At 35.1% G+C, this 25,236-nt stretch overlaps 21 non-coding genes across 21 annotated transcripts; all 21 read left to right on the top strand.

Annotated features, from left to right (window-relative positions):
* Nucleotides 1–947: 947 nt before the first annotated feature.
* On the top strand, nucleotides 948–1,029 carry TRNAS-UGA (transfer RNA serine (anticodon UGA)). Its single transcript has one exon. It is a non-coding gene; the product is annotated as a tRNA-Ser (tRNA).
* Nucleotides 1,030–2,109: 1,080 nt separating this feature from the next.
* Nucleotides 2,110–2,191, top strand: TRNAS-UGA (transfer RNA serine (anticodon UGA)). The gene has a single exon. It is a non-coding gene; the product is annotated as a tRNA-Ser (tRNA).
* Nucleotides 2,192–3,271: 1,080 nt separating this feature from the next.
* TRNAS-UGA (transfer RNA serine (anticodon UGA)) lies at nucleotides 3,272–3,353 on the top strand. Its single transcript has one exon. It is a non-coding gene; the product is annotated as a tRNA-Ser (tRNA).
* A 1,080-nt stretch (nucleotides 3,354–4,433) lies between these two features.
* Nucleotides 4,434–4,515, top strand: TRNAS-UGA (transfer RNA serine (anticodon UGA)). The gene has a single exon. It is a non-coding gene; the product is annotated as a tRNA-Ser (tRNA).
* Nucleotides 4,516–5,595: 1,080 nt separating this feature from the next.
* Nucleotides 5,596–5,677, top strand: TRNAS-UGA (transfer RNA serine (anticodon UGA)). The gene has a single exon. It is a non-coding gene; the product is annotated as a tRNA-Ser (tRNA).
* Nucleotides 5,678–6,757: 1,080 nt separating this feature from the next.
* Nucleotides 6,758–6,839, top strand: TRNAS-UGA (transfer RNA serine (anticodon UGA)). The gene has a single exon. It is a non-coding gene; the product is annotated as a tRNA-Ser (tRNA).
* Nucleotides 6,840–7,919: 1,080 nt separating this feature from the next.
* On the top strand, nucleotides 7,920–8,001 carry TRNAS-UGA (transfer RNA serine (anticodon UGA)). The gene has a single exon. It is a non-coding gene; the product is annotated as a tRNA-Ser (tRNA).
* Nucleotides 8,002–9,081: 1,080 nt separating this feature from the next.
* Nucleotides 9,082–9,163, top strand: TRNAS-UGA (transfer RNA serine (anticodon UGA)). Its single transcript has one exon. It is a non-coding gene; the product is annotated as a tRNA-Ser (tRNA).
* A 1,080-nt stretch (nucleotides 9,164–10,243) lies between these two features.
* TRNAS-UGA (transfer RNA serine (anticodon UGA)) lies at nucleotides 10,244–10,325 on the top strand. The gene has a single exon. It is a non-coding gene; the product is annotated as a tRNA-Ser (tRNA).
* A 1,081-nt stretch (nucleotides 10,326–11,406) lies between these two features.
* Nucleotides 11,407–11,488, top strand: TRNAS-UGA (transfer RNA serine (anticodon UGA)). The gene has a single exon. It is a non-coding gene; the product is annotated as a tRNA-Ser (tRNA).
* Nucleotides 11,489–12,568: 1,080 nt separating this feature from the next.
* Nucleotides 12,569–12,650, top strand: TRNAS-UGA (transfer RNA serine (anticodon UGA)). The gene has a single exon. It is a non-coding gene; the product is annotated as a tRNA-Ser (tRNA).
* A 1,080-nt stretch (nucleotides 12,651–13,730) lies between these two features.
* Nucleotides 13,731–13,812, top strand: TRNAS-UGA (transfer RNA serine (anticodon UGA)). Its single transcript has one exon. It is a non-coding gene; the product is annotated as a tRNA-Ser (tRNA).
* A 1,081-nt stretch (nucleotides 13,813–14,893) lies between these two features.
* On the top strand, nucleotides 14,894–14,975 carry TRNAS-UGA (transfer RNA serine (anticodon UGA)). Its single transcript has one exon. It is a non-coding gene; the product is annotated as a tRNA-Ser (tRNA).
* A 1,080-nt stretch (nucleotides 14,976–16,055) lies between these two features.
* On the top strand, nucleotides 16,056–16,137 carry TRNAS-UGA (transfer RNA serine (anticodon UGA)). Its single transcript has one exon. It is a non-coding gene; the product is annotated as a tRNA-Ser (tRNA).
* Nucleotides 16,138–17,217: 1,080 nt separating this feature from the next.
* On the top strand, nucleotides 17,218–17,299 carry TRNAS-UGA (transfer RNA serine (anticodon UGA)). Its single transcript has one exon. It is a non-coding gene; the product is annotated as a tRNA-Ser (tRNA).
* A 1,081-nt stretch (nucleotides 17,300–18,380) lies between these two features.
* TRNAS-UGA (transfer RNA serine (anticodon UGA)) lies at nucleotides 18,381–18,462 on the top strand. Its single transcript has one exon. It is a non-coding gene; the product is annotated as a tRNA-Ser (tRNA).
* A 1,080-nt stretch (nucleotides 18,463–19,542) lies between these two features.
* Nucleotides 19,543–19,624, top strand: TRNAS-UGA (transfer RNA serine (anticodon UGA)). The gene has a single exon. It is a non-coding gene; the product is annotated as a tRNA-Ser (tRNA).
* Nucleotides 19,625–20,705: 1,081 nt separating this feature from the next.
* Nucleotides 20,706–20,787, top strand: TRNAS-UGA (transfer RNA serine (anticodon UGA)). The gene has a single exon. It is a non-coding gene; the product is annotated as a tRNA-Ser (tRNA).
* Nucleotides 20,788–21,867: 1,080 nt separating this feature from the next.
* On the top strand, nucleotides 21,868–21,949 carry TRNAS-UGA (transfer RNA serine (anticodon UGA)). Its single transcript has one exon. It is a non-coding gene; the product is annotated as a tRNA-Ser (tRNA).
* A 1,080-nt stretch (nucleotides 21,950–23,029) lies between these two features.
* TRNAS-UGA (transfer RNA serine (anticodon UGA)) lies at nucleotides 23,030–23,111 on the top strand. The gene has a single exon. It is a non-coding gene; the product is annotated as a tRNA-Ser (tRNA).
* Nucleotides 23,112–24,191: 1,080 nt separating this feature from the next.
* On the top strand, nucleotides 24,192–24,273 carry TRNAS-UGA (transfer RNA serine (anticodon UGA)). The gene has a single exon. It is a non-coding gene; the product is annotated as a tRNA-Ser (tRNA).
* Nucleotides 24,274–25,236: the final 963 nt, after the last annotated feature.

Here is a 25,236-nt window from a genome sequence, read left to right as displayed (position 1 = left end):
TTTTGCACACAGCTTGTCAGTGAAATAACATTAAGGTAGTTGTGGCCGAGTGGTTAAGGTGATGGACTCAAAATCCATTTGCTTTTCAAGCTGGTTTAAAAACGAAATGCATTCAAGATGAAGAGAATCAAAGCATGTTATGTTTAAGAATTGAGTTCTCAATCTCAGCTTAGCTCACCTACATATATATCCTGTTTTACAATGGACTTCTTTTTAAACCATATAATCTCAGACAGTGTCTTCCTGCATTCTATGTACATGCTTGTGACCTTGTATAAATGTTTCTCAGTGGCAACTTGTGCATGCAGATTCTTTCTATCTGAATTTACAGCAGAAGAGATGTAATGAAAGGTAAGAAATAATGTCTGGTAATCAACAAACTATTAATTGTGCAGTGTCAGTTGTTCTAATTCCAAACTTTATTAAGGAATAGACCATAAGTTCTCAAACTCAGTCCTCTGGACCCCACACAGTGTATGATTTGCAGGTAACCCAGCAGGTGCATATGTGTATTAATTACTCACTGACACATTTTAAAAAGTCCACTTGTGGAGCTAATTATTTACTTGTGGTTCTGCGAGGAGACCTGCAAAACATGCACTGTGTGGGGTTCTGAGAACCAAGTTTGAGAACCTGTGGAATAGACCAATAAAAAATCTAATATATTTTAAATGATTATTATTTGATAAAATGTCCGTAAAATGTACAATACAGTTCATGAGCACTAGTGTTGGCATGGTGTGATGTTAAAGGCTCTGATTTCTAATTAATTTAGTACAAGATCAAAAGTCCTTGACACCTATATTTGACATTAAACTATACTAGCTATTATATTTCACAAAGTTTACATATTAATATTGAAGCAAATTAAAATAAAATGTATCAGATATTTCTGCCAACAGGAAAAATGTTTTGATTTCCAAGTAGCACCATCCAATTGAGGTCAGGTAGTTGTGGCCGAGTGGTTAAGGCGATGGACTTGAAATCCATTGGGGTTTCCCCGCGCAGGTTCAAATCCTGCCAGCTATATACTGCTTTTTATGCATGTAGAAAGCTAAGCTCATTTGTCCTTGATAACTTTATTTTCCATGAAACTAAAGTAGCTTTTACATTTCCCAAAGTTTAACTTACTGTAAAAGCTACCAAAAAAGGAAAACATTGATTTTGCACACAGCTTGTCAGTGAAACAACATTAAGGTAGTTGTGGCCGAGTGGTTAAGGTGATGGACTCAAAATCCATTTGCTTTTCAAGCTGGTTTAAAAACGAAATGCATTCAAGATGAAGAGAATCAAAGCATGTTATGTTTTAGAATTGAGTTCTCAATCTCAGCTTAGCTCACCTACATATATATCCTGTTTTACAATGGACTTCTTTTTAAACCATATAATCTCAGACAGTGTCTTCCTGCATTTTATGTACATGCTTGTGACCTTGTATAAATGTTTCTCAGTGGCAACTTGTGCATGCAGATTCTTTCTATCTGAATTTACAGCTGTAGAGATGTAATGAAAGGTAAGAAATAATGTCTGGTAATCAACAAACTATTAATTGTGCAGTGTCAGTTGTTCTAATTCCAAACTTTATTAAGGAATAGACCATAAGTTCTCAAACTCAGTCCTCTGGACCCCACACAGTGTATGATTTGCAGGTAACCCAGCAGGTGCATATGTGTATTAATTACTCACTGACACATTTTAAAAAGTCCACTTGTGGAGCTAATTATTTACTTGTGGTTCTGCGAGGAGACCTGCAAAACATGCACTGTGCGGGGTTCTGAGAACCAAGTTTGAGAACCTGTGGAATAGACCAATAAAAAACCTAATATATTTTAAATGATTATTATTTGATAAAATGTCCGTAAAATGTACAATACAGTTCATGACCACTAGTGTTGGCATGGTGTGATGTTAAAGGCTCTGATTTCTAATTAATTTAGTACAAGATCAAAAGTCCTTGACACCTATATTTGACATTAAACTATACTAGCTATTATATTTCACAAAGTTTACATATTAATATTGAAGCAAATTAAAATAAAATGTATCAGATATTTCTGCCACCAGGAAAAATGTTTTGATTTCCAAGTAGCACCATCCAATTGAGGTCAGGTAGTTGTGGCCGAGTGGTTAAGGCGATGGACTTGAAATCCATTGGGGTTTCCCTGCGCAGGTTCAAATCCTGCCAGCTACGTACTGCTTTTTATGCATGTAGAAAGCTAAGCTCATTTGTCCTTGATAACTTTATTTTCCATGAAACTAAAGTAGCTTTTACATTTCCCAAAATGTAACTTACTGTAAAAGCTACCAAAAAAGGAAAACATTGATTTTGCACACAGCTTGTCAGTGAAACAACATTAAGGTAGTTGTGGCCGAGTGGTTAAGGTGATGGACTCAAAATCCATTTGCTTTTCAAGCTGGTTTAAAAACGAAATGCATTCAAGATGAAGAGAATCAAAGCATGTTATGTTTAAGAATTGAGTTCTCAATCTCAGCTTAGCTCACCTACATATATATCCTGTTTTACAATGGACTTCTTTTTAAACCATATAATCTCAGACAGTGTCTTCCTGCATTCTATGTACATGCTTGTGACCTTGTATAAATGTTTCTCAGTGGCAACTTGTGCATGCAGATTCTTTCTATCTGGATTTACAGCTGTAGAGATGTAATGAAAGGTAAGAAATAATGTCTGGTAATCAACAAACTATTAATTGTGCAGTGTCAGTTGTTCTAATTCCAAACTTTATTAAGGAATAGACCATAAGTTCTCAAACTCAGTCCTCTGGACCCCACACAGTGTATGATTTGCAGGTAACCCAGCAGGTGCATATGTGTATTAATTACTCACTGACACATTTTAAAAAGTCCACTTGTGGAGCTAATTATTTACTTGTGGTTCTGCGAGGAGACCTGCAAAACATGCACTGTGTGGGGTTCTGAGAACCAAGTTTGAAAACCTGTGGAATAGACCAATAAAAAACCTAATATATTTTAAATGATTATTATTTGATAAAATGTCCGTAAAATGTACAATACAGTTCATGAGCACTAGTGTTGGCATGGTGTGATGTTAAAGGCTCTGATTTCTAATTAATTTAGTACAAGATCAAAAGTCCTTGACACCTATATTTGACATTAAACTATACTAGCTATTATATTTCACAAAGTTTACATATTAATATTGAAGCAATTTAAAATAAAATGTATCAGATATTTCTGCCAACAGGAAAAATGTTTTGATTTCCAAGTAGCACCATCCAATTGAGGTCAGGTAGTTGTGGCCGAGTGGTTAAGGCGATGGACTTGAAATCCATTGGGGTTTCCCCGCGCAGGTTCAAATCCTGCCAGCTACGTACTGCTTTTTATGCATGTAGAAAGCTAAGCTCATTTGTCCTTGATAACTTTATTTTCCATGAAACTAAAGTAGCTTTTACATTTCCCAAAATTTAACTTACTGTAAAAGCTACCAAAAAAGGAAAACATTGATTTTGCACACAGCTTGTCAGTGAAACAACATTAAGGTAGTTGTGGCCGAGTGGTTAAGGTGATGGACTCAAAATCCATTTGCTTTTCAAGCTGGTTTAAAAACGAAATGCATTCAAGATGAAGAGAATCAAAGCATGTTATGTTTAAGAATTGAGTTCTCAATCTCAGCTTAGCTCACCTACATATATATCCTGTTTTACAATGGACTTCTTTTTAAACCATATAATCTCAGACAGTGTCTTCCTGCATTCTATGTACATGCTTGTGACCTTGTATAAATGTTTCTCAGTGGCAACTTGTGCATGCAGATTCTTTCTATCTGGATTTACAGCTGTAGAGATGTAATGAAAGGTAAGAAATAATGTCTGGTAATCAACAAACTATTAATTGTGCAGTGTCAGTTGTTCTAATTCCAAACTTTATTAAGGAATAGACCATAAGTTCTCAAACTCAGTCCTCTGGACCCCACACAGTGTATGATTTGCAGGTAACCTAGCAGGTGCATATGTGTATTAATTACTCACTGACACATTTTAAAAAGTCCACTTGTGGAGCTAATTATTTACTTGTGGTTCTGCGAGGAGACCTGCAAAACATGCACTGTGTGGGGTTCTGAGAACCAAGTTTGAGAACCTGTGGAATAGACCAATAAAAAACCTAATATATTTTAAATGATTATTATTTGATAAAATGTCCGTAAAATGTACAATACAGTTCATGAGCACTAGTGTTGGCATGGTGTGATGTTAAAGGCTTTGATTTCTAATTAATTTAGTACAAGATCAAAAGTCCTTGACACCTATATTTGACATTAAACTATACTAGCTATTATATTTCACAAAGTTTACATATTAATATTGAAGCAAATTAAAATAAAATGTATCAGATATTTCTGCCAACAGGAAAAATGTTTTGATTTCCAAGTAGCACCATCCAATTGAGGTCAGGTAGTTGTGGCCGAGTGATTAAGGCGATGGAATTGAAATCCATTGGGTTTTCCCCGCGCAGGTTCAAATCCTGCCAGCTACGTACTGCTTTTTATGCATGTAGAAAGCTAAGCTCATTTGTCCTTGATAACTTTATTTTCCATGAAACTAAAGTAGCTTTTACATTTCCCAAAATTTAACTTACTGTAAAAGCTACCAAAAAAGGAAAACATTGATTTTGCACACAGCTTGTCAGTGAAACAACATTAAGGTAGTTGTGGCCGAGTGGTTAAGGTGATGGACTCAAAATCCATTTGCTTTTCAAGCTGGTTTAAAAACGAAATGCATTCAAGATGAAGAGAATCAAAGCATGTTATGTTTAAGAATTGAGTTCTCAATCTCAGCTTAGCTCACCTACATATATATCCTGTTTTACAATGGACTTCTTTTTAAACCATATAATCTCAGACAGTGTCTTCCTGCATTCTATGTACATGCTTGTGACCTTGTATAAATGTTTCTCAGTGGCAACTTGTGCATGCAGATTCTTTCTATCTGGATTTACAGCTGTAGAGATGTAATGAAAGGTAAGAAATAATGTCTGGTAATCAACAAACTATTAATTGTGCAGTGTCAGTTGTTCTAATTCCAAACTTTATTAAGGAATAGACCATAAGTTCTCAAACTCAGTCCTCTGGACCCCACACAGTGTATGATTTGCAGGTAACCCAGCAGGTGCATATGTGTATTAATTACTCACTGACACATTTTAAAAAGTCCACTTGTGGAGCTAATTATTTACTTGTGGTTCTGCGAGGAGACCTGCAAAACATGCACTGTGTGGGGTTCTGAGAACCAAGTTTGAAAACCTGTGGAATAGACCAATAAAAAACCTAATATATTTTAAATGATTATTATTTGATAAAATGTCCGTAAAATGTACAATACAGTTCATGAGCACTAGTGTTGGCATGGTGTGATGTTAAAGGCTCTGATTTCTAATTAATTTAGTACAAGATCAAAAGTCCTTGACACCTATATTTGACATTAAACTATACTAGCTATTATATTTCACAAAGTTTACATATTAATATTGAAGCAATTTAAAATAAAATGTATCAGATATTTCTGCCAACAGGAAAAATGTTTTGATTTCCAAGTAGCACCATCCAATTGAGGTCAGGTAGTTGTGGCCGAGTGGTTAAGGCGATGGACTTGAAATCCATTGGGGTTTCCCCGCGCAGGTTCAAATCCTGCCAGCTACGTACTGCTTTTTATGCATGTAGAAAGCTAAGCTCATTTGTCCTTGATAACTTTATTTTCCATGAAACTAAAGTAGCTTTTACATTTCCCAAAATTTAACTTACTGTAAAAGCTACCAAAAAAGGAAAACATTGATTTTGCACACAGCTTGTCAGTGAAACAACATTAAGGTAGTTGTGGCCGAGTGGTTAAGGTGATGGACTCAAAATCCATTTGCTTTTCAAGCTGGTTTAAAAACGAAATGCATTCAAGATGAAGAGAATCAAAGCATGTTATGTTTAAGAATTGAGTTCTCAATCTCAGCTTAGCTCACCTACATATATATCCTGTTTTACAATGGACTTCTTTTTAAACCATATAATCTCAGACAGTGTCTTCCTGCATTCTATGTACATGCTTGTGACCTTGTATAAATGTTTCTCAGTGGCAACTTGTGCATGCAGATTCTTTCTATCTGGATTTACAGCTGTAGAGATGTAATGAAAGGTAAGAAATAATGTCTGGTAATCAACAAACTATTAATTGTGCAGTGTCAGTTGTTCTAATTCCAAACTTTATTAAGGAATAGACCATAAGTTCTCAAACTCAGTCCTCTGGACCCCACACAGTGTATGATTTGCAGGTAACCTAGCAGGTGCATATGTGTATTAATTACTCACTGACACATTTTAAAAAGTCCACTTGTGGAGCTAATTATTTACTTGTGGTTCTGCGAGGAGACCTGCAAAACATGCACTGTGTGGGGTTCTGAGAACCAAGTTTGAGAACCTGTGGAATAGACCAATAAAAAACCTAATATATTTTAAATGATTATTATTTGATAAAATGTCCGTAAAATGTACAATACAGTTCATGAGCACTAGTGTTGGCATGGTGTGATGTTAAAGGCTTTGATTTCTAATTAATTTAGTACAAGATCAAAAGTCCTTGACACCTATATTTGACATTAAACTATACTAGCTATTATATTTCACAAAGTTTACATATTAATATTGAAGCAAATTAAAATAAAATGTATCAGATATTTCTGCCAACAGGAAAAATGTTTTGATTTCCAAGTAGCACCATCCAATTGAGGTCAGGTAGTTGTGGCCGAGTGATTAAGGCGATGGAATTGAAATCCATTGGGTTTTCCCCGCGCAGGTTCAAATCCTGCCAGCTACGTACTGCTTTTTATGCATGTAGAAAGCTAAGCTCATTTGTCCTTGATAACTTTATTTTCCATGAAACTAAAGTAGCTTTTACATTTCCCAAAATTTAACTTACTGTAAAAGCTACCAAAAAAGGAAAACATTGATTTTGCACACAGCTTGTCAGTGAAACAACATTAAGGTAGTTGTGGCCGAGTGGTTAAGGTGATGGACTCAAAATCCATTTGCTTTTCAAGCTGGTTTAAAAACGAAATGCATTCAAGATGAAGAGAATCAAAGCATGTTATGTTTAAGAATTGAGTTCTCAATCTCAGCTTAGCTCACCTACATATATATCCTGTTTTACAATGGACTTCTTTTTAAACCATATAATCTCAGACAGTGTCTTCCTGCATTCTATGTACATGCTTGTGACCTTGTATAAATGTTTCTCAGTGGCAACTTGTGCATGCAGATTCTTTCTATCTGGATTTACAGCTGTAGAGATGTAATGAAAGGTAAGAAATAATGTCTGGTAATCAACAAACTATTAATTGTGCAGTGTCAGTTGTTCTAATTCCAAACTTTATTAAGGAATAGACCATAAGTTCTCAAACTCAGTCCTCTGGACCCCACACAGTGTATGATTTGCAGGTAACCTAGCAGGTGCATATGTGTATTAATTACTCACTGACACATTTTAAAAAGTCCACTTGTGGAGCTAATTATTTACTTGTGGTTCTGCGAGGAGACCTGCAAAACATGCACTGTGTGGGGTTCTGAGAACCAAGTTTGAGAACCTGTGGAATAGACCAATAAAAAACCTAATATATTTTAAATGATTATTATTTGATAAAATGTCCGTAAAATGTACAATACAGTTCATGAGCACTAGTGTTGGCATGGTGTGATGTTAAAGGCTTTGATTTCTAATTAATTTAGTACAAGATCAAAAGTCCTTGACACCTATATTTGACATTAAACTATACTAGCTATTATATTTCACAAAGTTTACATATTAATATTGAAGCAAATTAAAATAAAATGTATCAGATATTTCTGCCAACAGGAAAAATGTTTTGATTTCCAAGTAGCACCATCCAATTGAGGTCAGGTAGTTGTGGCCGAGTGATTAAGGCGATGGAATTGAAATCCATTGGGTTTTCCCCGCGCAGGTTCAAATCCTGCCAGCTACGTACTGCTTTTTATGCATGTAGAAAGCTAAGCTCATTTGTCCTTGATAACTTTATTTTCCATGAAACTAAAGTAGCTTTTACATTTCCCAAAATTTAACTTACTGTAAAAGCTACCAAAAAAGGAAAACATTGATTTTGCACACAGCTTGTCAGTGAAACAACATTAAGGTAGTTGTGGCCGAGTGGTTAAGGTGATGGACTCAAAATCCATTTGCTTTTCAAGCTGGTTTAAAAACGAAATGCATTCAAGATGAAGAGAATCAAAGCATGTTATGTTTAAGAATTGAGTTCTCAATCTCAGCTTAGCTCACCTACATATATATCCTGTTTTACAATGGACTTCTTTTTAAACCATATAATCTCAGACAGTGTCTTCCTGCATTCTATGTACATGCTTGTGACCTTGTATAAATGTTTCTCAGTGGCAACTTGTGCATGCAGATTCTTTCTATCTGGATTTACAGCTGTAGAGATGTAATGAAAGGTAAGAAATAATGTCTGGTAATCAACAAACTATTAATTGTGCAGTGTCAGTTGTTCTAATTCCAAACTTTATTAAGGAATAGACCATAAGTTCTCAAACTCAGTCCTCTGGACCCCACACAGTGTATGATTTGCAGGTAACCCAGCAGGTGCATATGTGTATTAATTACTCACTGACACATTTTAAAAAGTCCACTTGTGGAGCTAATTATTTACTTGTGGTTCTGCGAGGAGACCTGCAAAACATGCACTGTGTGGGGTTCTGAGAACCAAGTTTGAGAACCTGTGGAATAGACCAATAAAAAACCTAATATATTTTAAATGATTATTATTTGATAAAATGTCCGTAAAATGTACAATACAGTTCATGAGCACTAGTGTTGGCATGGTGTGATGTTAAAGGCTCTGATTTCTAATTAATTTAGTACAAGATCAAAAGTCCTTGACACCTATATTTGACATTAAACTATACTAGCTATTATATTTCACAAAGTTTACATATTAATATTGAAGCAAATTAAAATAAAATGTATCAGATATTTCTGCCAACAGGAAAAATGTTTTGATTTCCAAGTAGCACCATCCAATTGAGGTCAGGTAGTTGTGGCCGAGTGATTAAGGCGATGGACTTGAAATCCATTGGGTTTTCCCCGCGCAGGTTCAAATCCTGCCAGCTACGTACTGCTTTTTATGCATGTAGAAAGCTAAGCTCATTTGTCCTTGATAACTTTATTTTCCATGAAACTAAAGTAGCTTTTACATTTCCCAAAATTTAACTTACTGTAAAAGCTACCAAAAAAGGAAAACATTGATTTTGCACACAGCTTGTCAGTGAAACAACATTAAGGTAGTTGTGGCCGAGTGGTTAAGGTGATGGACTCAAAATCCATTTGCTTTTCAAGCTGGTTTAAAAACGAAATGCATTCAAGATGAAGAGAATCAAAGCATGTTATGTTTAAGAATTGAGTTCTCAATCTCAGCTTAGCTCACCTACATATATATCCTGTTTTACAATGGACTTCTTTTTAAACCATATAATCTCAGACAGTGTCTTCCTGCATTCTATGTACATGCTTGTGACCTTGTATAAATGTTTCTCAGTGGCAACTTGTGCATGCAGATTCTTTCTATCTGGATTTACAGCTGTAGAGATGTAATGAAAGGTAAGAAATAATGTCTGGTAATCAACAAACTATTAATTGTGCAGTGTCAGTTGTTCTAATTCCAAACTTTATTAAGGAATAGACCATAAGTTCTCAAACTCAGTCCTCTGGACCCCACACAGTGTATGATTTGCAGGTAACCCAGCAGGTGCATATGTGTATTAATTACTCACTGACACATTTTAAAAAGTCCACTTGTGGAGCTAATTATTTACTTGTGGTTCTGCGAGGAGACCTGCAAAACATGCACTGTGTGGGGTTCTGAGAACCAAGTTTGAGAACCTGTGGAATAGACCAATAAAAAACCTAATATATTTTAAATGATTATTATTTGATAAAATGTCCGTAAAATGTACAATACAGTTCATGAGCACTAGTGTTGGCATGGTGTGATGTTAAAGGCTCTGATTTCTAATTAATTTAGTACAAGATCAAAAGTCCTTGACACCTATATTTGACATTAAACTATACTAGCTATTATATTTCACAAAGTTTACATATTAATATTGAAGCAAATTAAAATAAAATGTATCAGATATTTCTGCCAACAGGAAAAATGTTTTGATTTCCAAGTAGCACCATCCAATTGAGGTCAGGTAGTTGTGGCCGAGTGATTAAGGCGATGGACTTGAAATCCATTGGGTTTTCCCCGCGCAGGTTCAAATCCTGCCAGCTACGTACTGCTTTTTATGCATGTAGAAAGCTAAGCTCATTTGTCCTTGATAACTTTATTTTCCATGAAACTAAAGTAGCTTTTACATTTCCCAAAATTTAACTTACTGTAAAAGCTACCAAAAAAGGAAAACATTGATTTTGCACACAGCTTGTCAGTGAAACAACATTAAGGTAGTTGTGGCCGAGTGGTTAAGGTGATGGACTCAAAATCCATTTGCTTTTCAAGCTGGTTTAAAAACGAAATGCATTCAAGATGAAGAGAATCAAAGCATGTTATGTTTAAGAATTGAGTTCTCAATCTCAGCTTAGCTCACCTACATATATATCCTGTTTTACAATGGACTTCTTTTTAAACCATATAATCTCAGACAGTGTCTTCCTGCATTCTATGTACATGCTTGTGACCTTGTATAAATGTTTTCTCAGTGGCAACTTGTGCATGCAGATTCTTTCTATCTGGATTTACAGCTGTAGAGATGTAATGAAAGGTAAGAAATAATGTCTGGTAATCAACAAACTATTAATTGTGCAGTGTCAGTTGTTCTAATTCCAAACTTTATTAAGGAATAGATCATAAGTTCTCAAACTCAGTCCTATGGACCCCACACAGTGTATGATTTGCAGGTAACCCAGCAGGTGCATATGTGTATTAATTACTCACTGACACATTTTAAAAAGTCCACTTGTGGAGCTAATTATTTACTTGTGGTTCTGCGAGGAGACCTGCAAAACATGCACTGTGTGGGGTTCTGAGAACCAAGTTTGAGAACCTGTGGAATAGACCAATGAAAAACCTAATATATTTTAAATGATTATTATTTGATAAAATGTCCGTAAAATGTACAATACAGTTCATGAGCACTAGTGTTGGCATGGTGTGATGTTAAAGGCTCTGATTTCTAATTAATTTAGTACAAGATCAAAAGTCCTTGACACCTATATTTGACATTAAACTATACTAGCTATTATATTTCACAAAGTTTACATATTAATATTGAAGCAAATTAAAATAAAATGTATCAGATATTTCTGCCACCAGGAAAAATGTTTTGATTTCCAAGTAGCACCATCCAATTGAGGTCAGGTAGTTTTGGCCGAGTGGTTAAGGCGATGGACTTGAAATCCATTGGGGTTTCCCCGCGCAGGTTCAAATCCTGCCAGCTACGTACTGCTTTTTATGCATGTAGAAAGCTAAGCTCATTTGTCCTTGATAACTTTATTTTCCATGAAACTAAAGTAGCTTTTACATTTCCCAAAATTAAACTTACTGTAAAAGCTACCAAAAAAGGAAAACATTGATTTTGCACACAGCTTGTCAGTGAAACAACATTAAGGGAGTTGTGGCCGAGTGGTTAAGGTGATGGACTCAAAATCCATTTGCTTTTCAAGCTGGTTTAAAAACGAAATGCATTCAAGATGAAGAGAATCAAAGCATGTTATGTTTAAGAATTGAGTTCTCAATCTCAGCTTAGCTCACCTACATATATATCCTGTTTTACAATGGACTTCTTTTTAAACCATATAATCTCAGACAGTGTCTTCCTGCATTCTATGTACATGCTTGTGACCTTGTATAAATGTTTCTCAGTGGTAACTTGTGCATGCAGATTCTTTCTATCTGGATTTACATCTGTAGAGATGTAATGAAAGGTAAGAAATAATGTCTGTTAATCAACAAACTATTAATTGTGCAGTGTCAGTTGTTCTAATTTCAAACTTTATTAAGGAATAGACCATAAGTTCTCAAACTCAGTCCTCTGGATCCCACACAGTGTATGATTTGCAGGTAACCCAGCAGGTGCATATGTGTATTAATTACTCACTGACACATTTTAAAAAGTCCACTTGTGGAGCTAATTATTTACTTGTGGTTCTGCGAGGAGACCTGCAAAACATGCACTGTGTGGGGTTCTGAGAACCAAGTTTGAAAACCTGTGGAATAGACCAATAAAAAACCTAATATATTTTAAATGATTATTATTTGATAAAATGTCCGTAAAATGTACAATACAGTTCATGAGCACTAGTGTTGGCATGGTGTGATGTTAAAGGCTCTGATTTCTAATTAATTTAGTACAAGATCAAAAGTCCTTGACACCTATATTTGACATTAAACTATACTAGCTATTATATTTCACAAAATTTACATATTAATATTGAAGCAAATTAAAATAAAATGTATCAGATATTTCTGCCAACAGGAAAAATGTTTTGATTTCCAAGTAGCACCATCCAATTGAGGTCAGGTAGTTGTGGCCAAAAGGTTAAGGCGATGGACTTGAAATCCATTGGGGTTTCCCCGCGCAGGTTCAAATCTTGCCAGCTACGTACTGCTTTTTATGCATGTAGAAAGCTAAGCTCATTTGTCCTTTATTTTTTTATTTTCCATGAAACTAAAGTAGCTTTTACATTTCCCAAAATTTAACTTACTGTAAAAGCTACCAAAAAAGGAAAACATTGATTTTGCACACAGCTTGCCAGTGAAACAACATTAAGGTAGTTGTGGCCGAGTGGTTAAGGTGATGGACTCAAAATCCATTTGCTTTTCAAGCTGGTTTAAAAACGAAATGCATTCAAGATGAAGAGAATCAAAGCATGTTATGTTTAAGAATTGAGTTCTCAATCTCAGCTTAGCTCACCTACATATATATCCTGTTTTACAATGGACTTCTTTTTAAACCATATAATCTCAGACAGTGTCTTCCTGCATTCTATGTACATGCTTGTGACCTTGTATAAATGTTTCTCAGTGGCAACTTGTGCATGCAGATTCTTTCTATCTGGATTTACAGCTGTAGAGATGTAATGAAAGGTAAGAAATAATGTCTGTTAATCAACAAACTATTAATTGTGCAGTGTCAGTTGTTCTAATTCCAAACTTTATTAAGGAATAGACCATAAGTTCTCAAACTCAGTCCTCTGGACCCCACACAGTGTATGATTTGCAGGTAACCCAGCAGGTGCATATGTGTATTAATTACTCACTGACACATTTTAAAAAGTCCACTTGTGGAGCTAATTATTTACTTGTGGTTCTGCGAGGAGACCTGCAAAACATGCACTGTGTGGGGTTCTGAGAACCAAGTTTGAAAACCTGTGGAATAGACCAATAAAAAACCTAATATATTTTAAATGATTATTATTTGATAAAATGTCCGTAAAATGTACAATACAGTTCATGAGCACTAGTGTTGGCATGGTGTGATGTTAAAGGCTCTGATTTCTAATTAATTTAGTACAAGATCAAAAGTCCTTGACACCTATATTTGACATTAAACTATACTAGCTATTATATTTCACAAAGTTTACATATTAATATTGAAGCAAATTAAAATAAAATGTATCAGATATTTCTGCCAACAGGAAAAATGTTTTGATTTCCAAGTAGCACCATCCAATTGAGGTCAGGTAGTTGTGGCCGAGTGATTAAGGCGATGGACTTGAAATCCATTGGGTTTTCCCCGCGCAGGTTCAAATCCTGCCAGCTACGTACTGCTTTTTATGCATGTAGAAAGCTAAGCTCATTTGTCCTTGATAACTTTATTTTCCATGAAACTAAAGTAGCTTTTACATTTCCCAAAATTTAACTTACTGTAAAAGCTACCAAAAAAGGAAAACATTGATTTTGCACACAGCTTGTCAGTGAAACAACATTAAGGTAGTTGTGGCCGAGTGGTTAAGGTGATGGACTCAAAATCCATTTGCTTTTCAAGCTGGTTTAAAAACGAAATGCATTCAAGATGAAGAGAATCAAAGCATGTTATGTTTAAGAATTGAGTTCTCAATCTCAGCTTAGCTCACCTACATATATATCCTGTTTTACAATGGACTTCTTTTTAAACCATATAATCTCAGACAGTGTCTTCCTGCATTCTATGTACATGCTTGTGACCTTGTATAAATGTTTTCTCAGTGGCAACTTGTGCATGCAGATTCTTTCTATCTGGATTTACAGCTGTAGAGATGTAATGAAAGGTAAGAAATAATGTCTGGTAATCAACAAACTATTAATTGTGCAGTGTCAGTTGTTCTAATTCCAAACTTTATTAAGGAATAGATCATAAGTTCTCAAACTCAGTCCTATGGACCCCACACAGTGTATGATTTGCAGGTAACCCAGCAGGTGCATATGTGTATTAATTACTCACTGACACATTTTAAAAAGTCCACTTGTGGAGCTAATTATTTACTTGTGGTTCTGCGAGGAGACCTGCAAAACATGCACTGTGTGGGGTTCTGAGAACCAAGTTTGAGAACCTGTGGAATAGACCAATGAAAAACCTAATATATTTTAAATGATTATTATTTGATAAAATGTCCGTAAAATGTACAATACAGTTCATGAGCACTAGTGTTGGCATGGTGTGATGTTAAAGGCTCTGATTTCTAATTAATTTAGTACAAGATCAAAAGTCCTTGACACCTATATTTGACATTAAACTATACTAGCTATTATATTTCACAAAGTTTACATATTAATATTGAAGCAAATTAAAATAAAATGTATCAGATATTTCTGCCACCAGGAAAAATGTTTTGATTTCCAAGTAGCACCATCCAATTGAGGTCAGGTAGTTTTGGCCGAGTGGTTAAGGCGATGGACTTGAAATCCATTGGGGTTTCCCCGCGCAAGTTCAAATCCTGCCAGCTACGTACTGCTTTTTATGCATGTAGAAAGCTAAGCTCATTTGTCCTTGATAACTTTATTTTCCATGAAACTAAAGTAGCTTTTACATTTCCCAAAATTAAACTTACTGTAAAAGCTACCAAAAAAGGAAAACATTGATTTTGCACACAGCTTGTCAGTGAAACAACATTAAGGGAGTTGTGGCCGAGTGGTTAAGGTGATGGACTCAAAATCCATTTGCTTTTCAAGCTGGTTTAAAAACGAAATGCATTCAAGATGAAGAGAATCAAAGCATGTTATGTTTAAGAATTGAGTTCTCAATCTCAGCTTAGCTCACCTACATATATATCCTGTTTTACAATGGACTTCTTTTTAAACCATATAATCTCAGACAGTGTCTTCCTGCATTCTATGTACATGCTTGTGACCTTGTATAAATGTTTCTCAGTGGTAACTTGTGCATGCAGATTCTTTCTATCTGGATTTACATCTGTAGAGATGTAATGAAAGGTAAGAAATAATGTCTGTTAATCAACAAACTATTAATTGTGCAGTGTCAGTTGTTCTAATTTCAAACTTTATTAAGGAATAGACCATAAGTTCTCAAACTCAGTCCTCTGGACCCCACACAGTGTATGATTTGCAGGTAACCCAGCAGGTGCATATGTGTATTAATTACTCACTGACACATTTTAAAAAGTCCACTTGTGGAGCTAATTATTTACTTGTGGTTCTGCGAGGAGACCTGCAAAACATGCACTGTGTGGGGTTCTGAGAACCAAGTTTGAAAACCTGTGGAATAGACCAATAAAAAACCTAATATATTTTAAATGATTATTATTTGATAAAATGTCCGTAAAATGTACAATACAGTTCATGAGCACTAGTGTTGGCATGGTGTGATGTTAAAGGCTCTGATTTCTAATTAATTTAGTACAAGATCAAAAGTCCTTGACACCTATATTTGACATTAAACTATACTAGCTATTATATTTCACAAAATTTACATATTAATATTGAAGCAAATTAAAATAAAATGTATCAGATATTTCTGCCAACAGGAAAAATGTTTTGATTTCCAAGTAGCACCATCCAATTGAGGTCAGGTAGTTGTGGCCAAAAGGTTAAGGCGATGGACTTGAAATCCATTGGGGTTTCCCCGCGCAGGTTCAAATCTTGCCAGCTACGTACTGCTTTTTATGCATGTAGAAAGCTAAGCTCATTTGTCCTTTATTTTTTTATTTTCCATGAGACTAAAGTAGCTTTTACATTTCCCAAAATTTAACTTACTGTAAAAGCTACCAAAAAAGGAAAACATTGATTTTGCACACAGCTTGCCAGTGAAACAACATTAAGGTAGTTGTGGCCGAGTGGTTAAGGTGATGGACTCAAAATCCATTTGCTTTTCAAGCTGGTTTAAAAACGAAATGCATTCAAGATGAAGAGAATCAAAGCATGTTATGTTTAAGAATTGAGTTCTCAATCTCAGCTTAGCTCACCTACATATATATCCTGTTTTACAATGGACTTCTTTTTAAACCATATAATCTCAGACAGTGTCTTCCTGCATTCTATGTACATGCTTGTGACCTTGTATAAATGTTTCTCAGTGGCAACTTGTGCATGCAGATTCTTTCTATCTGGATTTACAGCTGTAGAGATGTAATGAAAGGTAAGAAATAATGTCTGTTAATCAACAAACTATTAATTGTGCAGTGTCAGTTGTTCTAATTCCAAACTTTATTAAGGAATAGACCATAAGTTCTCAAACTCAGTCCTCTGGACCCCACACAGTGTATGATTTGCAGGTAACCCAGCAGGTGCATATGTGTATTAATTACTCACTGACACATTTTAAAAAGTCCACTTGTGGAGCTAATTATTTACTTGTGGTTCTGCGAGGAGACCTGCAAAACATGCACTGTGTGGGGTTCTGAGAACCAAGTTTGAAAACCTGTGGAATAGACCAATAAAAAACCTAATATATTTTAAATGATTATTATTTGATAAAATGTCCGTAAAATGTACAATACAGTTCATGAGCACTAGTGTTGGCATGGTGTGATGTTAAAGGCTCTGATTTCTAATTAATTTAGTACAAGATAAAAAGTCCTTGACACCTATATTTAACATTAAACTATACTAGCTATTATATTTCACAAAGTTTACATATTAATATTGAAGCAAATTAAAATAAAATGTATCAGATATTTCTGCCAACAGGAAAAATGTTTTGATTGCCAAGTAGCACCATCCAATTGAGGTCAGGTAGTTGTGGCTGAGTGGTTAAGGCGATGGACTTGAAATCTATTGGGGTTTCCCTGCGCAGGTTCAAATCCTGCCAGCTATGTACTGCTTTTTATGCATGTAGAAAGCTAAGCTCATTTGTCCTTGATAACTTTATTTTCCATGAAACTAAAGTAGCTTTTACATTTCCCAAAGTTTAACTTACTGTAAAAGCTACCAAAAAAGGAAAACATTGATTTTTGCACACAGCTTGTCAGTGAAACAACATTAAGGTAGTTGTTGCCGAGTGGTTAAGGTGATGGACTCAAAATCCATTTGCTTTTCAAGCTGGTTTAAAAACGAAATGCATTAAAGATGAAGAGAATCAAAGCATGTTATGTTTAAGAATTGAGTTCTCAATCTCAGCTTATCTCACCTACATATATATCCTGTTTTACAATGGACTTCTTTTTAAACCATATAATCTCAGACAGTGTCTTCCTGCATTCTATGTACATGCTTGTGACCTTGTATAAATGTTTCTCAGTGGCAACTTGTGAATGCAGATTCTTTCTATCTGGATTTACAGCTGTAGAGATGTAATGAAAGGTAAGAAATAATGTCTGTTAATCAACAAACTATTAATTGTGCAGTGTCAGTTGTTCTAATTCCAAACTTTATTAAGGAATAGACCATAAGTTCTCAAACTCAGTCCTCTGGACCCCACACAGTGTATGATTTGCAGGTAACCCAGCAGGTGCATATGTGTATTAATTACTCACTGACACATTTTAAAAAGTCCACTTGTGGAGCTAATTATTTACTTGTGGTTCTGCGAGGAGACCTGCAAAACATGCACTGTGTGGGGTTCTGAGAACCAAGTTTGAGAACCTGTGGAATAGACCAATAAAAAACCTAATATATTTTAAATGATTATTATTTGATAAAATGTCCGTAAAATGTACAATACAGTTCATGAGCACTAGTGTTGGCATGGTGTGATGTTAAAGGCTCTGATTTCTAATTAATTTAGTACAAGATCAAAAGTCCTTGACACCTATATTTGACATTAAACTATACTAGCTATTATATTTCACAAAATTTACATATTAATATTGAAGCAAATTAAAATAAAATGTATCAGATATTTCTGCCAACAGGAAAAATGTTTTGATTTCCAAGTAGCACCATCCAATTGAGGTCAGGTAGTTGTGGCCAAAAGGTTAAGGCGATGGACTTGAAATCCATTGGGGTTTCCCCGCGCAGGTTCAAATCTTGCCAGCTACGTACTGCTTTTTATGCATGTAGAAAGCTAAGCTCATTTGTCCTTTATTTTTTTATTTTCCATGAAACTAAAGTAGCTTTTACATTTCCCAAAATTTAACTTACTGTAAAAGCTACCAAAAAAGGAAAACATTGATTTTGCACACAGCTTGCCAGTGAAACAACATTAAGGTAGTTGTGGCCGAGTGGTTAAGGTGATGGACTCAAAATCCATTTGCTTTTCAAGCTGGTTTAAAAACGAAATGCATTCAAGATGAAGAGAATCAAAGCATGTTATGTTTAAGAATTGAGTTCTCAATCTCAGCTTAGCTCACCTACATATATATCCTGTTTTACAATGGACTTCTTTTTAAACCATATAATCTCAGACAGTGTCTTCCTGCATTCTATGTACATGCTTGTGACCTTGTATAAATGTTTCTCAGTGGCAACTTGTGCATGCAGATTCTTTCTATCTGGATTTACAGCTGTAGAGATGTAATGAAAGGTAAGAAATAATGTCTGTTAATCAACAAACTATTAATTGTGCAGTGTCAGTTGTTCTAATTCCAAACTTTATTAAGGAATAGACCATAAGTTCTCAAACTCAGTCCTCTGGACCCCACACAGTGTATGATTTGCAGGTAACCCAGCAGGTGCATATGTGTATTAATTACTCACTGACACATTTTAAAAAGTCCACTTGTGGAGCTAATTATTTACTTGTGGTTCTGCGAGGAGACCTGCAAAACATGCACTGTGTGGGGTTCTGAGAACCAAGTTTGAAAACCTGTGAAAAAGACCAATAAAAAACCTAATATATTTTAAATGATTATTATTTGATAAAATGTCCGTAAAATGTACAATACAGTTCATGAGCACTAGTGTTGGCATGGTGTGATGTTAAAGGCTCTGATTTCTAATTAATTTAGTACAAGATCAAAAGTCCTTGACACCTATATTTGACATTAAACTATACTAGCTATTATATTTCACAAAGTTTACATATTAATATTGAAGCAAATTAAAATAAAATGTATCAGATATTTCTGCCAACAGGAAAAATGTTTTGATTTCCAAGTAGCACCATCCAATTGAGGTCAGGTAGTTGTGGCCGAGTGGTTAAGGCGATGGACTTGAAATCCATTGGGGTTTCCCCGCGCAGGTTCAAATCCTGCCAGCTACGTACTGCTTTTTATGCATGTAGAAAGCTAAGCTCATTTGTCCTTGATAACTTTATTTTCCATGAAACTAAAGTAGCTTTTACATTTCCCAAAATGTAACTTACTGTAAAAGCTACCAAAAAAGGAAAACATTGATTTTGCACACAGCTTGTCAGTGAAACAACATTAAGGGAGTTGTGGCCGAGTGGTTAAGGTGATGGACTCAAAATCCATTTGCTTTTCAAGCTGGTTTAAAAACGAAATGCATTCAAGATGAAGAGAATCAAAGCATGTTATGTTTAAGAATTGAGTTCTCAATCTCAGCTTAGCTCACCTACATATATATCCTGTTTTACAATGGACTTCTTTTTAAACCATATAATCTCAGACAGTGTCTTCCTGCATTCTATGTACATGCTTGTGACCTTGTATAAATGTTTTCTCAGTGGCAACTTGTGCATGCAGATTCTTTCTATCTGGATTTACAGCTGTAGAGATGTAATGAAAGGTAAGAAATAATGTCTGGTAATCAACAAACTATTAATTGTGCAGTGTCAGTTGTTCTAATTCCAAACTTTATTAAGGAATAGATCATAAGTTCTCAAACTCAGTCCTATGGACCCCACACAGTGTATGATTTGCAGGTAACCCAGCAGGTGCATATGTGTATTAATTACTCACTGACACATTTTAAAAAGTCCACTTGTGGAGCTAATTATTTACTTGTGGTTCTGCGAGGAGACCTGCAAAACATGCACTGTGTGGGGTTCTGAGAACCAAGTTTGAGAACCTGTGGAATAGACCAATGAAAAACCTAATATATTTTAAATGATTATTATTTGATAAAATGTCCGTAAAATGTACAATACAGTTCATGAGCACTAGTGTTGGCATGGTGTGATGTTAAAGGCTCTGATTTCTAATTAATTTAGTACAAGATCAAAAGTCCTTGACACCTATATTTGACATTAAACTATACTAGCTATTATATTTCACAAAGTTTACATATTAATATTGAAGCAAATTAAAATAAAATGTATCAGATATTTCTGCCACCAGGAAAAATGTTTTGATTTCCAAGTAGCACCATCCAATTGAGGTCAGGTAGTTTTGGCCGAGTGGTTAAGGCGATGGACTTGAAATCCATTGGGGTTTCCCCGCGCAAGTTCAAATCCTGCCAGCTACGTACTGCTTTTTATGCATGTAGAAAGCTAAGCTCATTTGTCCTTGATAACTTTATTTTCCATGAAACTAAAGTAGCTTTTACATTTCCCAAAATTAAACTTACTGTAAAAGCTACCAAAAAAGGAAAACATTGATTTTGCACACAGCTTGTCAGTGAAACAACATTAAGGGAGTTGTGGCCGAGTGGTTAAGGTGATGGACTCAAAATCCATTTGCTTTTCAAGCTGGTTTAAAAACGAAATGCATTCAAGATGAAGAGAATCAAAGCATGTTATGTTTAAGAATTGAGTTCTCAATCTCAGCTTAGCTCACCTACATATATATCCTGTTTTACAATGGACTTCTTTTTAAACCATATAATCTCAGACAGTGTCTTCCTGCATTCTATGTACATGCTTGTGACCTTGTATAAATGTTTCTCAGTGGTAACTTGTGCATGCAGATTCTTTCTATCTGGATTTACATCTGTAGAGATGTAATGAAAGGTAAGAAATAATGTCTGTTAATCAACAAACTATTAATTGTGCAGTGTCAGTTGTTCTAATTTCAAACTTTATTAAGGAATAGACCATAAGTTCTCAAACTCAGTCCTCTGGACCCCACACAGTGTATGATTTGCAGGTAACCCAGCAGGTGCATATGTGTATTAATTACTCACTGACACATTTTAAAAAGTCCACTTGTGGAGCTAATTATTTACTTGTGGTTCTGCGAGGAGACCTGCAAAACATGCACTGTGTGGGGTTCTGAGAACCAAGTTTGAAAACCTGTGGAATAGACCAATAAAAAACCTAATATATTTTAAATGATTATTATTTGATAAAATGTCCGTAAAATGTACAATACAGTTCATGAGCACTAGTGTTGGCATGGTGTGATGTTAAAGGCTCTGATTTCTAATTAATTTAGTACAAGATCAAAAGTCCTTGACACCTATATTTGACATTAAACTATACTAGCTATTATATTTCACAAAATTTACATATTAATATTGAAGCAAATTAAAATAAAATGTATCAGATATTTCTGCCAACAGGAAAAATGTTTTGATTTCCAAGTAGCACCATCCAATTGAGGTCAGGTAGTTGTGGCCAAAAGGTTAAGGCGATGGACTTGAAATCCATTGGGGTTTCCCCGCGCAGGTTCAAATCTTGCCAGCTACGTACTGCTTTTTATGCATGTAGAAAGCTAAGCTCATTTGTCCTTTATTTTTTTATTTTCCATGAGACTAAAGTAGCTTTTACATTTCCCAAAATTTAACTTACTGTAAAAGCTACCAAAAAAGGAAAACATTGATTTTGCACACAGCTTGCCAGTGAAACAACATTAAGGTAGTTGTGGCCGAGTGGTTAAGGTGATGGACTCAAAATCCATTTGCTTTTCAAGCTGGTTTAAAAACGAAATGCATTCAAGATGAAGAGAATCAAAGCATGTTATGTTTAAGAATTGAGTTCTCAATCTCAGCTTAGCTCACCTACATATATATCCTGTTTTACAATGGACTTCTTTTTAAACCATATAATCTCAGACAGTGTCTTCCTGCATTCTATGTACATGCTTGTGACCTTGTATAAATGTTTCTCAGTGGCAACTTGTGCATGCAGATTCTTTCTATCTGGATTTACAGCTGTAGAGATGTAATGAAAGGTAAGAAATAATGTCTGTTAATCAACAAACTATTAATTGTGCAGTGTCAGTTGTTCTAATTCCAAACTTTATTAAGGAATAGACCATAAGTTCTCAAACTCAGTCCTCTGGACCCCACACAGTGTATGATTTGCAGGTAACCCAGCAGGTGCATATGTGTATTAATTACTCACTGACACATTTTAAAAAGTCCACTTGTGGAGCTAATTATTTACTTGTGGTTCTGCGAGGAGACCTGCAAAACATGCACTGTGTGGGGTTCTGAGAACCAAGTTTGAAAACCTGTGGAATAGACCAATAAAAAACCTAATATATTTTAAATGATTATTATTTGATAAAATGTCCGTAAAATGTACAATACAGTTCATGAGCACTAGTGTTGGCATGGTGTGATGTTAAAGGCTCTGATTTCTAATTAATTTAGTACAAGATAAAAAGTCCTTGACACCTATATTTAACATTAAACTATACTAGCTATTATATTTCACAAAGTTTACATATTAATATTGAAGCAAATTAAAATAAAATGTATCAGATATTTCTGCCAACAGGAAAAATGTTTTGATTGCCAAGTAGCACCATCCAATTGAGGTCAGGTAGTTGTGGCTGAGTGGTTAAGGCGATGGACTTGAAATCTATTGGGGTTTCCCTGCGCAGGTTCAAATCCTGCCAGCTATGTACTGCTTTTTATGCATGTAGAAAGCTAAGCTCATTTGTCCTTGATAACTTTATTTTCCATGAAACTAAAGTAGCTTTTACATTTCCCAAAGTTTAACTTACTGTAAAAGCTACCAAAAAAGGAAAACATTGATTTTGCACACAGCTTGTCAGTGAAACAACATTAAGGTAGTTGTTGCCGAGTGGTTAAGGTGATGGACTCAAAATCCATTTGCTTTTCAAGCTGGTTTAAAAACGAAATGCATTAAAGATGAAGAGAATCAAAGCATGTTATGTTTAAGAATTGAGTTCTCAATCTCAGCTTATCTCACCTACATATATATCCTGTTTTACAATGGACTTCTTTTTAAACCATATAATCTCAGACAGTGTCTTCCTGCATTCTATGTACATGCTTGTGACCTTGTATAAATGTTTCTCAGTGGCAACTTGTGAATGCAGATTCTTTCTATCTGGATTTACAGCTGTAGAGATGTAATGAAAGGTAAGAAATAATGTCTGTTAATCAACAAACTATTAATTGTGCAGTGTCAGTTGTTCTAATTCCAAACTTTATTAAGGAATAGACCATAAGTTCTCAAACTCAGTCCTCTGGACCCCACACAGTGTATGATTTGCAGGTAACCCAGCAGGTGCATATGTGTATTAATTACTCACTGACACATTTTAAAAAGTCCACTTGTGGAGCTAATTATTTACTTGTGGTTCTGCGAGGAGACCTGCAAAACATGCACTGTGTGGGGTTCTGAGAACCAAGTTTGAGAACCTGTGGAATAGACCAATAAAAAACCTAATATATTTTAAATGATTATTATTTGATAAAATGTCCGTAAAATGTACAATACAGTTCATGAGCACTAGTGTTGGCATGGTGTGATGTTAAAGGCTCTGATTTCTAATTAATTTAGTACAAGATCAAAAGTCCTTGACACCTATATTTGACATTAAACTATACTAGCTATTATATTTCACAAAATTTACATATTAATATTGAAGCAAATTAAAATAAAATGTATCAGATATTTCTGCCAACAGGAAAAATGTTTTGATTTCCAAGTAGCACCATCCAATTGAGGTCAGGTAGTTGTGGCCAAAAGGTTAAGGCGATGGACTTGAAATCCATTGGGGTTTCCCCGCGCAGGTTCAAATCTTGCCAGCTACGTACTGCTTTTTATGCATGTAGAAAGCTAAGCTCATTTGTCCTTTATTTTTTTATTTTCCATGAAACTAAAGTAGCTTTTACATTTCCCAAAATTTAACTTACTGTAAAAGCTACCAAAAAAGGAAAACATTGATTTTGCACACAGCTTGCCAGTGAAACAACATTAAGGTAGTTGTGGCCGACTGGTTAAGGTGATGGACTCGAAATCCATTTGCTTTTCAAGCTGGTTTAAAAACGAAATGCATTCAAGATGAAGAGAATCAAAGCATGTTATGTTTAAGAATTGAGTTCTCAATCTCAGCTTAGCTCACCTACATATATATCCTGTTTTACAATGGACTTCTTTTTAAACCATATAATCTCAGACAGTGTCTTCCTGCATTCTATGTACATGCTTGTGACCTTGTATAAATGTTTCTCAGTGGCAACTTGTGCATGCAGATTCTTTCTATCTGGATTTACAGCTGTAGAGATGTAATGAAAGGTAAGAAATAATGTCTGTTAATCAACAAACTATTAATTGTGCAGTGTCAGTTGTTCTAATTCCAAACTTTATTAAGGAATAGACCATAAGTTCTCAAACTCAGTCCTCTGGACCCCACACAGTGTATGATTTGCAGGTAACCCAGCAGGTGCATATGTGTATTAATTACTCACTGACACATTTTAAAAAGTCCACTTGTGGAGCTAATTATTTACTTGTGGTTCTGCGAGGAGACCTGCAAAACATGCACTGTGTGGGGTTCTGAGAACCAAGTTTGAAAACCTGTGGAATAGACCAATAAAAAACCTAATATATTTTAAATGATTATTATTTGATAAAATGTCCGTAAAATGTACAATACAGTTCATGAGCACTAGTGTTGGCATGGTGTGATGTTAAAGGCTCTGATTTCTAATTAATTTAGTACAAGATAAAAAGTCCTTGACACCTATATTTAACATTAAACTATACTAGCTATT

This window comes from Pseudophryne corroboree, unplaced genomic scaffold (genome assembly GCF_028390025.1).
Source record: "Pseudophryne corroboree isolate aPseCor3 unplaced genomic scaffold, aPseCor3.hap2 scaffold_2170, whole genome shotgun sequence".
In the NCBI taxonomy this organism is placed as follows: Eukaryota; Metazoa; Chordata; class Amphibia; order Anura; family Myobatrachidae; genus Pseudophryne; species Pseudophryne corroboree.
Note: the sequence above shows the minus strand (reverse complement) of the source record. Positions and strands in the feature narration are given on the sequence as shown.